The 14,565-nt window shown below is 56.3% G+C and overlaps 2 protein-coding genes across 2 annotated transcripts in view; both read right to left on the bottom strand.

Moving 5' to 3' along the window:
* LOC147645291 (uncharacterized) overlaps positions 1-14,565 on the bottom strand; it is a 409,208-nt gene that overhangs the window by 366,831 nt on the left and 27,812 nt on the right. The gene's annotated exons all lie outside the window — the stretch shown is intronic.
* Positions 1-14,565, bottom strand: part of LOC111922621 (uncharacterized) — an 813,543-nt gene that overhangs the window by 782,103 nt on the left and 16,875 nt on the right. The window lies entirely within an intron of this gene.

Genomic DNA, 14,565 nt, shown 5'->3' with positions numbered 1-14,565 from the left:
TCCCTGAGGGAGGTGTTTGGCCTTTCCTGTGAAGCTGCAGAGGGGAGCCTGTTGAGAGAGGAGATGGCTGAGGCCCCAGCTGCAGCTGGCACACAGGGACCCTCCTGCACACTGCGAGATTCTCACTGTGCTCAAAGTTTCCCTCTGAAGACTAAGAGCTGAATGTGGATGGGCTTAGCAGCTGATCTGCAGGCCAAACAATTGAGGTAGCAAAAGAAGAAATTGAGAAAATACATGTTTATCCATAGCAAGGAAGAAAGCAAGGCAGTTAGCATGGAAACTAATAAAAAGGGATATAAGGGGTATTCGCAGTTGTAATAAATGGAATTGGTTCGTGCTAACTAAATTGTAACTGTTATTAAAGTTCTTATTAGAAACAATCAAGAATCAGTGTTACAAAGCAGATGTACCCCTTTGCAGATGTTACATGTCAAAATTAAGGTACAGGATGTAGTTTAGAAGATAAATGGTGTCTCAAGACCAAAATTGCCTTGAGATGGACCAAAATTAGAACAAATTTAGGCATTGGGCCTAAAGATTAGTAAACATAAGGCTAATTAATAGACTTACATAACACAATGCTCAGTATGTATGCACAAACCTGTAAGGTTATCCAAAGGACAACAAGGAAGAAGAGAAGCCTTCGCCAAAAGACCACCGAAAGAAGACTGAAGACCCCCTAACAACAAGTGAGGCATGTGCCGTGAAGAAAAGTGATGTAAAGTCAGAAAAACTTGAGATAGGAGGGAACTTAGAGGAAACATTAAGGAATATGTATAAGGATACAGTATATAAGTTTAGCTTGAAGTGCTTTGTTTTGAACTTGAGGCAGGGTGGGAAGCCTCTGTACCCTGGTCAGTTTTGCTTATGCTTTAATCATACTTAATTACTAGCAGATTATATATATACATTTTTATTTTTATTAGACGGTAGTATTTTACTAAACTGTATTCTTTTATACCACATTACTATTCAATTTAGTAAATTGTATTCATTTTTAATTAAACTGCCATTAACCCAAGGGACCTAGTTGTCAAAATTCTAATTTCATTTATAACAGTATTTTAAAAAGAAGGCTGTTACAACAACATTGGTATTTACCAAACATGACACAACATGAGCTATATTAACAAAGAAGGCCCCTTACGGTGACAACATTCTACTGTTCAAACTGTAAAACATCTTTGTGTACTGATCAGGAGGTCACGATTTGCTCTTTACAATCCTGACGCTGAATGTCTCCTTAGGAGGTCTGGTCACAGAGAAGAATGAGCCCCTTGTGGGCTGCCCCTGTTTGGACAACCTGCTCCTCACCCCGAGCCTCAGCATGTCTGACATCGCTCACCTGGGACTGACATCCCAAAACATTGAAAACATTTCTCTTTATAATTTTTCTTTATAATTAAAATCTAATTAATTAATAAAAATAAAATTTTATTTTTATAATACAATTATTCTGTATTTTTATAACCTAATTTTTATATTTATATAAAAGAATTGTTACATTTTTAGCAACTAAAAACATTATCGGTCCTTGGTTCAAAGTAGCACATTTCCGTTCATTAATTAATTGACCACTATTTCTCCCTCTTTATGCTAATTATTCCTATTTTTAGTCCTTTGATCATCATTTTTATCATTTTCTCAGACAGGGTAAAAGGGACCACTTTGGGGTCCATGGGGACTTTTCTGGGGAACATTTGGGGCAGTTTTGGGTCTGGGGAGGGAATTTAGAGACAACCTGGGGGTCTGGAGGACACATGGGGAGCCGGGAGGGCACTTGGAGCGGCATTTAGGGATTCTGTGAGACAATTCGGGGTTCGGGGGAGCACTTTGGGGTCCAGGGGTTCACTTGGAGGTCAGGGAGGGGAATCTGGCGGCCCTTCGGGGTCCGGGCGGGCACTTGGGGGGCTGTAACGGGGAATCTCTGGGTCGCGGGGGATGATGGGAGTTGTAGGCGCCGGTATAATGAGGCTTAATGGGGCCGCGGAGCATCACGGGAGTTGGAGGCTCAGCGCCAATAGGTTCCGGTAAGGCGCGGGGCATGACGGGAGATGCAGTCCCGGCTGGAATAGCGCTCTATGGGGGCCGCGGAGCATGATGGGAGCTGTAGTCCCGGAAGTGGCTCCGAAGGCGCGTTCGGCGGTGTGGGGAAGCCCTTGGAGAAGACTTCTGCGTCCGAGCTGCAGGTGCTCTGGGCGACTGTACACGGCTCGGGAGCACTTGGGGGGAACCTGGGGAGCTGTGACCGGGCTCTTTAGGGCGCGGGGCACGGCAGGAGGTTTGGGCGCGGAACTGTGTTGTGGGATGATGGGAGATGAATTCCCAGCAGTGGCTGGAAGGGGAATCTGTGGGGTCGGGAGCATTCAGGGATCCAGGGACGCTTTGGGGGGCCTCGAACGGGTGCTGAGGGGGCACTCGGGGATCCTGAAGGGTCTGGGGGACACATGGGACATATGGGGGGCGATCCCGGGGTTCTGGGGAGTGCAGGGCATATTCGCAGTTCCTCACAGCCTGGTCTCAATTGCCCCCTGCAGGCTCCTACTCACTGCCACTCTGATCCCAGTATGATCCCAGTATGATGTCAGTACACAGCCAGTGCAATCTCAGCCACTGCCAGGATGATCCCAGTATAAACCAGTCTCTGCCAGTGCTGCCACTCCTGGGATCCCCCAGCGCTCTCTGTGTTCCCCCCTCCCACATCTCCCCAGAGGAGCCCCAAGGGCTGGCAGTCCCCAGCCCGGGTCCCCAGCCAGCCCCAGGTTGGATCTGCAGCCCCCAATTTTCCCAGTTTCCCTCTCCTTTTCCCCGGGCCGGGTTCCCCCCGTCCCCAGCGGGTGGGAGCAGCGGAGAGCCCCGCGCTGCCCATCCCGACCTGTCCCGGCTCCATCCCCGCTCCTGCCGTGGGCTGTGAGGGGTTTGGGAACAGGGCACCGAGGGTGTCACTGCTCCTGGGGGAGGAGGAGGAGGGATGGAAGAAGGAGAGAGAGAAGGGATGGAAGTAGGAGAAGGAGGTGGGGTTAGGGAGGAAGAGGAGGAGGAAGGATGGAAGGGGAGGAGAGGGAGAAAAAGGAGGGACAAAGGAGGATCAGGGAAAGGAGAAGGAACCATAAGGTTGAGCACTCCTTGAATTCATAGCCCCCTCCTGTGGGATCATCACCCACCATCCCACAGGTGATGGGGGAGTGGGAGCTTTGCCCGGATATCCTGGGGGGTCCCTGGGTTGGGTTTATTTTGCGGGGGGGGAATGTTTGGAGAATGTGGAACTCCAAAGCTGAGTGGAAAATGCCCCTTGGGGGGACATTGGGGGGTCTCACCATCCCTAAGTGGGGAAATGTAAACAGGGGGAACTTTTTGGATTCCTGGCACTCCCAGCAGCCTGGGGATGGTAGGGACTGAGCAGACAGGTTGTCCCCAGTACAAGCTTGACTCCCAGCAGCTGGGACAGGCGGGAACCCTTGAACCTTCTCTCCTTGAAGACAGGGGAGACTAGAGATGGGGAACTCCTGGGAGGCATTTTCAGAGCTGAATATTGGTGTTTTTTAGAGGTTTTATGGACCCCAGATGTCCGGTGACTTCTAGAGATGAGCTTGGACAGAGGGACCTGCAAACTCAATGTCCTCATCCCTTGTATTTCCTCAAACCAGGATTTCCCATTCCCAAACCTTGGCTGGATGGAGGAGGAGGCTGTGGAGAAGAGGAAGATGCCCCAGGACACCCAGGCAGGTGAGGAGGAAGTCAGTGCCCCTTTCCCCCTCTCTCCTGCTCCATCTCCCAGCCCAGCCTGGCCGCCAGCTGCAGGACAACCCCGCTGCCAGCGCCGTCCTGCCGGGGACGCACTGGGGGGATCTCCTTCCCCTTCCCTCTGGCACGGAGGCAAATCCCATCCTCTCCTTGTCCTTCCTCCCCCAGACAAGGAGCTGAGGATGGAGACCAGGGAGGACAAATCCCCACAGGAGAAGCTCATGGAAGAGGCCGTTCTGAGCAGCTCCACGGCACAGGAATCCAATGGGGAGGAAAATCCCCAGAGATCCCGCAGGAGGAGGGGCTCCAAACGCTGCCTAGGGTGCTCTGAGGAGGAAAGACCCACCCTGTGCCGGGAAGGCGGCCGGAGATCCAGCCAGGGCTCTGAGCTGGTGGTCCATGAGCAGCTTCAGGATGGGGAGAAGCCCTACAAGTGCTTGGAGTGTGGGAAGAGCTTCAGCCAGAGCAACAGCCTGATCTGTCACCAGATGATCCACACTGGGGAATGGGCCTATGAGTGTGAGGAATGTGGGAAGGGCTTCAGCTGGAGCTCCCAACTCATCATCCACCAGCGCATCCACACTGGGGAGAGGCCCTACGAGTGTCCCCAGTGTGGGAAGAGGTTTCAGAGGAGCTCCACTCTCCTCAGGCACCAGCGGATTCACAGAGATGAGAGGCCCTTCTGCTGCCCTGACTGTGGGGAGGGCTTCAAGCAGAACTACACCCTCATCACCCACCGGCGCATCCACACTGGGGAGAGGCCCTATGAGTGTGGGGAATGTGGGAAGAGCTTCAGCCGGAACTCCAGCCTGATCTGCCACCAGAGGATCCACACCGGGGAACAGCCCTATGAGTGTGAGAAATGTGGGATGACCTTCAGCCGGAGGTCCCATCTGACCATCCACCAGATGATCCACACTGGGGAGAGGCCCTACGAGTGTTCCGAGTGTGGCAAGAGGTTTCAGACCAGCTCCCATCTCCTCGAGCACCAGCGGATTCACACAGATGAGAGGCCCTTCCGCTGCCCCGACTGCAGGAAGGGCTTCAAGCACAACTCCCACCTCATCACCCACCGGCGCATCCACACTGGGGAGAGGCCCTTTGAGTGTGGGGAATGTGGGAAGAGCTTCAGCCGCAGCTCCAGCCTCAACACCCACAAACGCCTCCACACTGGGGAGACACCCTACGAGTGTCCCCTGTGTGGGAAGAGCTTCACCTGGAGATCTAGCTTGACCCAACACCAACGGCAGCACCAGTAAGGGAAGCTCTGCAAATGCCCCAAAGTACAGGAAGAGCTTTGTGCACTGCTCCAGCTTCATCCCCCCTTGGAAAATTCAAGTTTGGCAGAGACCTGGTGATCCATGTTCCCTGTGATCCATGCTGGGGAGACACCTGTACCTTTTCCTGCCTATGGCAATGACATGATGTGGGATCAAAGAACATGAGGGTCTGGCCATGGCCCTTTTGTTACATTCAATCCCATCTCAGGTCATTGCCAGGGGCAGGTGTTTGTGGTTAGGTGTCTTTTTTTTTTTTAATTCCGGATTGCCTGTGGAATTTTTACCCATTAGTTGTGGGGACAGCCTAACTGTGGGTAATTGCTGGGTGATTGACAAAAGACAAAGAGCTTGGCCGGGCCCAGGGAGGGAAGGGGGGCAGGAAAAGAGGAGAGCGGGGACAGTTTGGGGGGCTTTCTTCAGCTTCGGAGAAGGACACTTTGGGTGCAGAGATGCTGCGGTGGGGAGAAGGGAATTTCGCCATCACCCACAAAGAGCTGCTGCTTCTTCTCCTTCTCCCCTCTTTGTTGGTGGCCTCGCACCCCCTGTCCTGCCGGGACGTGTGGCAGTGCCAGGCACCGCCGCGGAGCTGCTGATCCACCTCAGCCACCGGCCCAGGATCTCAGCTCATCCCTGCTGTTCCAGCTGAGTGTTCCTCAGAGCCCTGCAGGAGCACCGGGACTGCCCGCCCGAGGGGGTTTGTGAAACAAAGCCTCTCCTCCATCCCTTCTCGTCTCAGCCGAGAAAGCTGTCACGGGGCCCCTGGTTCTGTTTTCCTGTTAATGCTGTAGTTATTGTTGTTTGTTTGCCTGGTTATAAATACTAATAAAGAACTGTTATTCCTATCCTCAGATCTCTGCCTGAAAGCCCCTTGATTTCAGAATTATAATAATTCAGAGGGAGGGGGTCTACGTTTTCATTCCAGGGGAGGCCCCTGCCCTCCCTGGCAGACACCTGTCTTCCAAAACAAAGACATATGGGGAGTTTCTCCATCCTCCTTACCCTTGTGGGGCCAGCAGTGCTCTTGGTTCCTCATGCTCTTTTTGTGGGGCCTTTTGTGTCTGTGCCCCTCCAACTTAGCGGGACAGGGGATATTTGCTGCCCCCTTTCTGCTTCTGGGAAGCCTGTGCGGGCTCTTTGTCCCTCTCTGATTTGGGGGTTGCCAGTGTTGTCACCATCCTGGCAGCCCCCGGCCGCTCTTTGCCCTCTGCCAGGCCAGGGGTGTTCTCTGTCCCCTTGCAATTTGTGGGGCTGGCACAGGCACAATTCCCCTCCTCTTTGGGGGGGCTGGCAGTCTCCTCTTCCCCCTCTGACTTGGGGGATGCTCTGGGCTACATCCATCTCTTACTTTGGGTTGCCAGGTATTTATCTCCCTTCAGTTTGGGGGGCCTGGGGATAGTCTCCATCCTCCTCCAGTTTTGAGGGGCCTGGGAGTAGTCTCTGTCTCCCACCGATTTGGGGGGACTGGTGCAGGCTCCACCCCCCTCTGATTTTGAGGGACAACCTGGAGGAAAGGCACCAAAATCTTGACAAAGGCTGAGGGGAACGCTCTGATTACCCCTTTTGCTAAGAGGTTCCCTTAGCTGAAGTTGCTAACCAGGACAAAAGTTCCAGGCCCGCAGTGGGTTTTGGGTTGTTTTATTTCCTGGTCCCTCAGTCCTGCGTGGGACCCTGGAACTGGGTGCTGCAGAGGCTGTGGCAAGGCATCAGAAATGGCCGCCCAACACCCAAGGGTGGTAGAAGATCTGCTCCAGCACCGGCCGGTCCATGGGGTGCTTGGACAAACAGCAGCGGATCAGATGTTGGCACTCTGGGGAGAGAAGGCAGAAAGCGGCGCTCACTTGCAGAAGGCTCCTGCCCAGCTGCTCCCGGCGCCTGCAGAAGCCGGGCCACGCTGCGTGTGCTGGGAGCTGCCCTTGGCGGGAGAGCGGCACGGCAGGACAAGCGTCCCCTCCTTCAGCCAAGCGTGCCACACCCAGCCTGCCACGGGCCACCTGCTGCAGCCGGCCCTTGAGGGCACATGGACGTCCCGCGCAGCTGCGGGAGGGCCGGGCTGGGCTGCGCGGTGCCACCTGCCAAAGCCTGCCTGCTTCAGGCCGTGTACCAACCTGGAGAGACCTCCTGCGGGAAGAAGAGCTGCCCCAACACGATGTCACGCTCGTTCTCGAAGGGCAGGAACCCGCACACCATCTCCAACAGCAGCACACCCAGGGACCAGATGGTCGCTCCATCGCCGTGGTAGCAGCGCAGGCCGATCCACTCGGGCGGGCAGTACGTGCGTGTTCCTAGGGGAGACGGGCGGCGCTGCTCAGGCGCAGGCTGCTGCCTTCCAGAACCTGGCGCCAGCCTCCTGCCAGAGGCAGGGGCTGCAGCCGTGGCCACAACTTCCCCCCAAAGCGTGCCTGCCTCCCCCTGACAATGGGCCAAAGCCAAGAATCCATTCTGCAAGGCTGAGAACGCCAGCGGAGCAGCCCAAGGCCTTGTGAGCCTGCCAAGCCGAGGAGCCGGGGCCCGGCTTTTGTAGCCCCTTTCTGTCGGCAGGGCCGGCAGCCGGCTCCTGGGGCACAGCACCTGCCCCGTGCCACAGGGCAGCCGGCAGCCGGCTGAATGCTGCACCCCGTGGCCCAGGAGGGAATGGGGCCGTGCGGTGCCTGGCACTGGGAGCAGGGCCCGTGCTCTGGGCTCACCGGCAAACTGTACAAAGGCCCACTCCTGGAGGAAGGTGCCGCAACCGAAGTCGATCAGCTTCAGCTCGCCAGTCTCCGGGTTGACGAGGAGGTTCTCTGTCTTGATGTCCCGGTGCAGGACGCCGCAGGCGGTGCAGTGCCACACGGCCTCCAGCACCTGCCAGAAAAGCCAGCGTGCCACCTCCTCGCTCAGGAACTCTTGCTCCAGCAGGACGTGCAAGAGATCCCGAGATAGCTCCGGATGCTCCATCACCAGCATGAAGCTGTCAGGCAGCTGGAACCAGTCGAGGAGCTGGATGATTCTGCGGCGGCCAAAGCCCACCTTCTCCATCAGCACGATCTCCAGTGGAACCACAGGTGCCATCGGGCTGTGAGGAGAAGACAATGCCTCCATCACAGGGCCTGATGCTGCCAGGAACCCCCCGAGTGCCTGCCAGTGCAGCGGCCACAGCCAGCGCCAGCCACCTTGCTCTGACCTGCTTCTAGGCTGCTCTCAGAGGCCCTGGCCTGGCCTGGGAATGTCCCTCCAGAGCCCCATGGCAGCCTCAGACAGCTCCTCAGGTCTCACCTGCTGGTACAGAAGCTTTGTTGGTAGTCGGTGGCTGTATGGGAGCAGCTTCCTGGAGATGGAGGACACTCCCTGGTCCCTCAGGAATTGTCTCCTCCACCAGGCACGGGCTGTTGCCAGCTGGCACATCCAGCACCATCACCTGGGAGCTGTGGTCCAGCAGCTGCTGGCTCCAGGACACTTGCTGCTCCTCCACCTGCTCCTGAGATGGCTCCCCTGGATCAGGCTGGGCTCCCACTTGGACCTGGGGGCTTTCCCTGGCCATGTCAGTGGTCAGGGTCACGCCCGTGTTGTTGAAGTCCAAGGGTACAAGGAAGCTGGGAGACCTGTCCCTGTGTTCTGCACCTTCTGCAGGCTGACAGGTCTGGCTGAGCCTCTCTGAGGGATGGAGGCTGTCAGAGATAGTGGAGGCTCCTGGCACCATGGACGTTCTCTGACAGCCTGAGCTTCTTGCACGGATGGCGGGTCTTCTCTGCTGTGCCATCCTTGCAAGGCTTGAGGCTCTCCCAAGGATGGTCAATCTTGCTGGGAGCATCCTCCTGAAGGGATGGCGGCTTCTGGAGAAGCTGGGAGAGCCACAGCAGGGCAGGTGGCCTCACCTCATCAGCTTCTCCAGTTCTTTCCACAACGCCAGCCACATCCCAAAGTAGAGCGGCACAGATGTCCCATTGCGTGCCCAGTGCCGGATCATCACTTCCTGCAGCTCTTGGGCCACTGCCATGCAGGGACTGCAGCTGCTGGAGCTCTCCAGAGGGCTTGCGGGAGCACCTGGCTGCCGGCGAGGGGTGGCCCGAGGCCTGGAGAACCTGGGAGCTGCAGGGGCTGCTCGGTTCCTCCATGGGCCTCTGGGCCTAACCCTGGGGCGCTTCCTCGTCTGCCGCCTCCGTGGTTGCCAGTGGCCACTGGCCCAGCAGACAGCCACAGCGGCCAGCAGCAGGACAAGGGCAGCCATCAGGACGCCACCGTCACCCATGGCTACGGCACGTCCCATGGCGACTGCACTGGCAGCTGCGGGGGCTGGCCCGGTTTATATAGGGCTGGAGCGGTGATGTCACAGTGGTGTGGCCAGCACAGCTGTGTGACATCACGGCCCTGCATCACACCAGCGCTCAGCCCCTTTGTGACATCACGGCCCCACCCAATTCAGGGATCACAGCCCTGGCTCATCCCTGAAGATGAACATGGCCTGGAAAAGCCTGGAAATCAGAACCGGAGCTCAGCCCCTTGCAATGAATCCTCCCCAGGAGCAAGCGGCAGCACATCAGGAAGAGTGCTGCTGCCACCTGTGTCAAGCCCCAGCTCCCAGGACGCTGCAGCGGCACCAACTTCAAACAACCACTACCCTGTGCCAGAGAAGATCCCCCAGAGACAAAGGGAGGAGAAGTTCCTCTGTCTCTGGGGAGCTCTCCTGAAATGGCTGGCGAGGACTGCAAGAGTTTTCTCATAGCAGCTCACCAACTTCTGCAGAGCCTCCACTCTAAATAAATCCAGATATTCCAAAGAGCGCTCATGGTTGTCCCACTGCTCTGGTTTTGACTGCCATGGGGTTCCTCTCTTCCCAAGAGCTGGCACATGCTGGGTTTGGATTCAAGATGGGGATGCTGTGATTCAGTCTGGGGTGGTTTGGTTTCTGCTGAGCAGGGCTTGCCCTCTTCAAGGACTTTGCAGTGTCCCTTGGTACAATGCGTGTTTTCCTCTGGGAAGGGAGGGGTGAGTGTTGAAGACAGAGGCAATAAATGCATTAGAAAACCTGCAATGTGTCTGTGTCCATGTTTGTCAGGGGATCATCCACATCCTGGAAGGGGATGATGTAATTTCTATTTTTTAATTTTTTTTTATTAATGGATTTAACAAGTCAATTTTTATTGTGCCTCACATTTTTGGCCACCTTCATCTCCAGCTGAGCTTTCAGTGCACCAAATTTCTTGCTGCAGTGGCAAGAAGCATCTCTGTATTCTTCTCCTGACCTTCATTCCTTGTCCTCTACCCATCCCATCCCGCCCCAGGGAGCAGGGACTTTCCTGGGGCAGATCCAGGAGGATATCCAGGACCATCCCTGCCTGGGATGGGTGCCAAGGAGATCCAGGAGGGTTCAGTGTCCAGCTCTAAGTCCTGGGACACCCTGTGCCGTGTTCCCAACAGCCCTGATTTTCAGGAAGGAGCCACAGCAGCCTCCTGGCCATCCATGGATTTTTCTTCCTGGAATTCACTGTGGAGCTTGTTTCTGTTTTCCTGCTCTTTCTGAGCTCCTGTCAACATGGCATGGAGCTGGAAGAGGTGGAGAGGAGAAACGTCAGGAAGGAGAAGACAGAAGGAAATTGCTGGGGAAAAGGGAGACACACACCCCTAACGGTGGCTGCAGAAAGCTCCACACGCTCCAGCCTACCCCAAAACCAGGGAAGCCCTGGCTAAAATCCAAGGAAAACACTGCTGAGGATCCAAGGAATCCGAGCCATGATCTGTGTGGAGAGTGTCCCTGACAGGAGGAACGTGAATGGAACCGAGCGAGGCTGGGGCAGGAGTGTCAGAGCGAGCAGAGAAGGGGGGCCCATCAACATCCTAATTTACTGCTCCAGAGAAAGAAAAATTCCCAGCTTTAATTCCAAGGAGGATAATTTAATATCTCCTTGGCACCTGCAGATCTATGACCTGAATCCAGTCATGAGTTTCCTTCAGGTCTCCACCCTCGGGACCAGTTAAACAGATAGTGGGGTTAAACTCTTTCCCACTTGTTAAATCTGGATCCTCCTGTTCCATGAGAGACTTTTAATTGTGTCCCTCAGAGAATCCTTCTGGAGCAGAAATCCCAGTGTGAAATGAACGGGGACAGGGAGTGTTGGGTGAAGACCAGACTAATGTGATATGGGAATGTGCCTCGCTGGGGATCCAATCCAGCCGAATTTCACCCAGAAAAAAAAGAGGCATTAAGTTCAAGCCTTGGGAAGCATTTGTTTAAGTTGTGGCAAAGAGAAAGGGCTTATGGCAGTTAATATGTTAATCGACTCACCCCTTATAAGGTTATGTTTCTACAATGTTCCCGGTTCTCTCCCCTGATTGGTTGTTATTTGTTGCAGTATTTTGCATATTTCTAAGCCCAGTTTGTGGTTGGACCCATGCCCTCAGACTCTGCCCTCAGACCTACCCTATATATTTTTGTGTCTGCCCGTAGTCCCAGTCTTTGCAGTTTGTCCCTATACTGCGCACGGTTTATGGGCGTTGTGCTTATTTTATTTCTCATTAAAGTGTTAATTTTAGGTGGACACAAACTCCATCATACCCTTTCATTTTCTTTGCGCCTCAATTCCCTGAAGTCAGAGATCCCTAAAGTTTTAAAGGTACTGGTTTTCAATGGGATAGGATCCATTTAATTCCCAGAAAGAGGCACAGAATTAGATTTGAATCCAAGTTTGGATTCAGCATGGGAATGTAGGGGACAGCACACCGATGGTTTCCATGTTGCTGAGCAGGGCTTGTCCTGTCCATGGACTTCGCAGTCCCCGACTGGACAATCCATGTCCCATGCTCTGCCAGCCAGGAGGTGACACCATCACCGTTCCCCTCCTCATCCCCATGTCCTATTTAGACAAGAGTCTTCCTTCTCCTCTGCTCCAGAGGGTGCTCGAGTGCCCACAGGGAGCCCCTTCCTCGCTCCCATGGAACTGGTGAGGGCTGGGGTGATGCAGGGCCATGATGTCACAAAGAGGTTGAGCTCTGGTGTGATGCAGGGCCGTGATGTCACACAGCTGTCCTGGCCACAGCACTGTGACATCACCACGCCAGCCCTATATAAACCGGGCCAGCCCCCGCAGCTGCCAGTGCAGTCGCCATGGGACGTGCCGTAGCCATGGGTGACGGTGGTGTCCTGATGGCTGCCCTTGTCCTGCTGCTGGCCGCTGTGGCTGTCTGCTGGGCCAGTGGCCACTGGCAACCACGGAGGCGGCAGACGAGGAAGCGCCCCAGGGTTAGGCCCAGAGGCCCACGGAGGAACCGAGCAGCCCCTGCAGCTCCCAGGTTCTCCAGGCCTCGGGCCACCCCTCGCCAGGGGCCAGGTGCTCCCGCAAGCCCTCTGGAGAGCTCCTGCAGCTGCAGTCCCTGCATGGCAGTGGCCCAAGAGCTGCAGGAAGTGATGATCCGGCACTGGGCACACAATGGGACATCTGTGCCGCTCTTCTTTGGGATGTGGCAGGCGTTGTGGAAAGAACTGGAGAAGCTGATGAAGTGAGGCCACCTGCCCTGCTGTGGCTTGCCCAGCTTCTCCAGAAGCCACCATCCCTTGTGGAGGCTGCTCCCAGCAAGATTGGCCATCCTTGGGAGAGCCTCAAGCCTTGCAAGGATGGCACAGCAGAGAAGACCCGCCATCCATGCAAGAAGCTCAGGCTGTCAGAGAACGTCCATGGTGCCAGGAGCCTCCGCTATCTCTGACAGCCTCCATCCCTCAGAGAGGCCGTATGGCACTGCACGGCTTGCGGCGCCCTGCACCGGGACATCAAGCCAGAGAACCTCCTCGTCAACCCAGACACTGGGGACCTGAAGCTGATGGACGTCGGTTGCGGCACCTTCCTCCAGGAGCGGGCCTTCACACAGTTTGCCGGTGAGCCCAGAGCGCGGGCCCTGCTCCCAGTGCCAGGCACTGCACAGCCCCATTCCCTCCTGGGCCGTGGGGTGCGGCATTCAGCCGGCTGCCGGCTGCCCTGGGGCACGGGGCAGGTGCTGTGCCCCAGGAGCCGGCTGCCGGCCCTGCCGACAGAAAGGGGCTGCAAAAGCCGGGCCCTGGGTCCTCGGCTTGGCAGGCCCACAAGGCCTTGGGCTGCTCCGCTGGCGTTCTCAGCCTTGCAGAATGGATTCTTGGCTTTGGCCCATTGTCAGGGGGAGGCGGGCACGCCTTGGGGGGAAGTTGTGGCCACGGCTGCAGCCCCTGCCTCTGGCAGGAGGCTGGCGCCAGGTTCTGGAAGCCAGCAGCCTGCGCCTGAGCAGCGCCGCCCATCTCCCCTAGGAACACGCACGTACTGCCCACCCGAGTGGATCGGCCTGCGCTGCTACCACGGCGATGGGGCGACCATCTGGTCCCTGGGCGTGCTGCTGTTGGAGATGGTGTGCGGGTTCCTGCCCTTCGAGAACGAGCGTGACACCGTGTTGGGGCAGCTCTTCTTCCCGCAGGAGATCTCTCCAGGTTGGTACACGGCCTGAAGCAGGCAGGCTTTGGCAGGTGGCACCGCGCAGCCCAGCCCGGCCCTCCCGCAGCTGCACGGGACGTCCATGTGCCCTCAAGGGCCGGCTGCAGCAGGTGGCCCGTGGCAGGCTGGGTGTGGCATGCTTGGCTGAAGGAGGGGACGCTTGTCCTGCCGTGCCGCTCTCCCGCCAAGGGCAGCCCCCAGCACACGCAGCGTGGCCCGGCTTCTGCAGGCGCCAGGAGCAGCTGGGCAGGAGCCTTCTGCAAGTGAGCGCCGCTTTCTGCCTTCTCTCCCCAGAGTGCCAACATCTGATCCGCTGGTGTTTGTCCAAGCACCCCATGGACCGGCCAGTGCTGGAGCAGATCTTCCACCACCCTTGGGTGTTGGGTGGCCATTTCTGATGCCTTGGCGCAGCCTCTGCAGCACCCAGTTCCCGTGTCCCACGCAGGACTGAGGGCCCAGGAAATAAAACAACCCAAAACCCACTGCGGGCCTGGAACTTTTGTCCTGGTTAGCAACTTCAGCTAAGGGAACCTCTTAGCAAAAGGGGTAATCAGAGTGTTCTCTTCAGCCTTTGTCAAGATTTTGGTGCCTTTCCTCCAGGTTGTCCCTCAAAATCAGAGGGGGGTGGAGCCTGCACCAGTCCCCCCAAATCGGTGGGAGACAGAGACTACTCCCAGGCCCCTCAAAACTGGAGGAGGATGGAGGCGATCCCCAGGCCCCCCAAACTGAAGGGAGATAAATACCTGGCAACCCAAAATAAGAGATGTATGGAGCCCACAGCAACCCCCAACTCAGAGGGGGAAGGGGAGACTGCCAGCCCCCCCAAAGAGGAGGGGAATTGTGCCTGTGCCAGCCCCACAAATTGCAAGGGGACAGAGAACACCCCTGGCCTGGCAAAGGACAAAGAGCGGCCGGGGGCTGCCGGGATGGTGACAACACTGGCACCCCCCAAATCAGAGAGGGACAAAGAGCCCACACAGGCTTCCCAGAAGCAGAAAGGGGGCAGCAAATATCCCCTGTCCCCCTAAGTCAGAGGGGCACAGACACAAAAGGCCCCACAAAAAGAGCATGAGGAACCAAGAGCACTGCTGGCCCCACAGAGATAAGGAGGATGG

This window comes from Cyanistes caeruleus, unplaced genomic scaffold, assembly GCF_971803275.1.
Source record: "Cyanistes caeruleus unplaced genomic scaffold, bCyaCae1.hap1.1 HAP1_SUPER_30, whole genome shotgun sequence".
Classification (NCBI taxonomy): Eukaryota; Metazoa; Chordata; class Aves; order Passeriformes; family Paridae; genus Cyanistes; species Cyanistes caeruleus.
The sequence above is the reverse complement of the archived record's forward strand: the minus strand, read 5'-3'. Positions and strand labels throughout refer to the sequence as shown.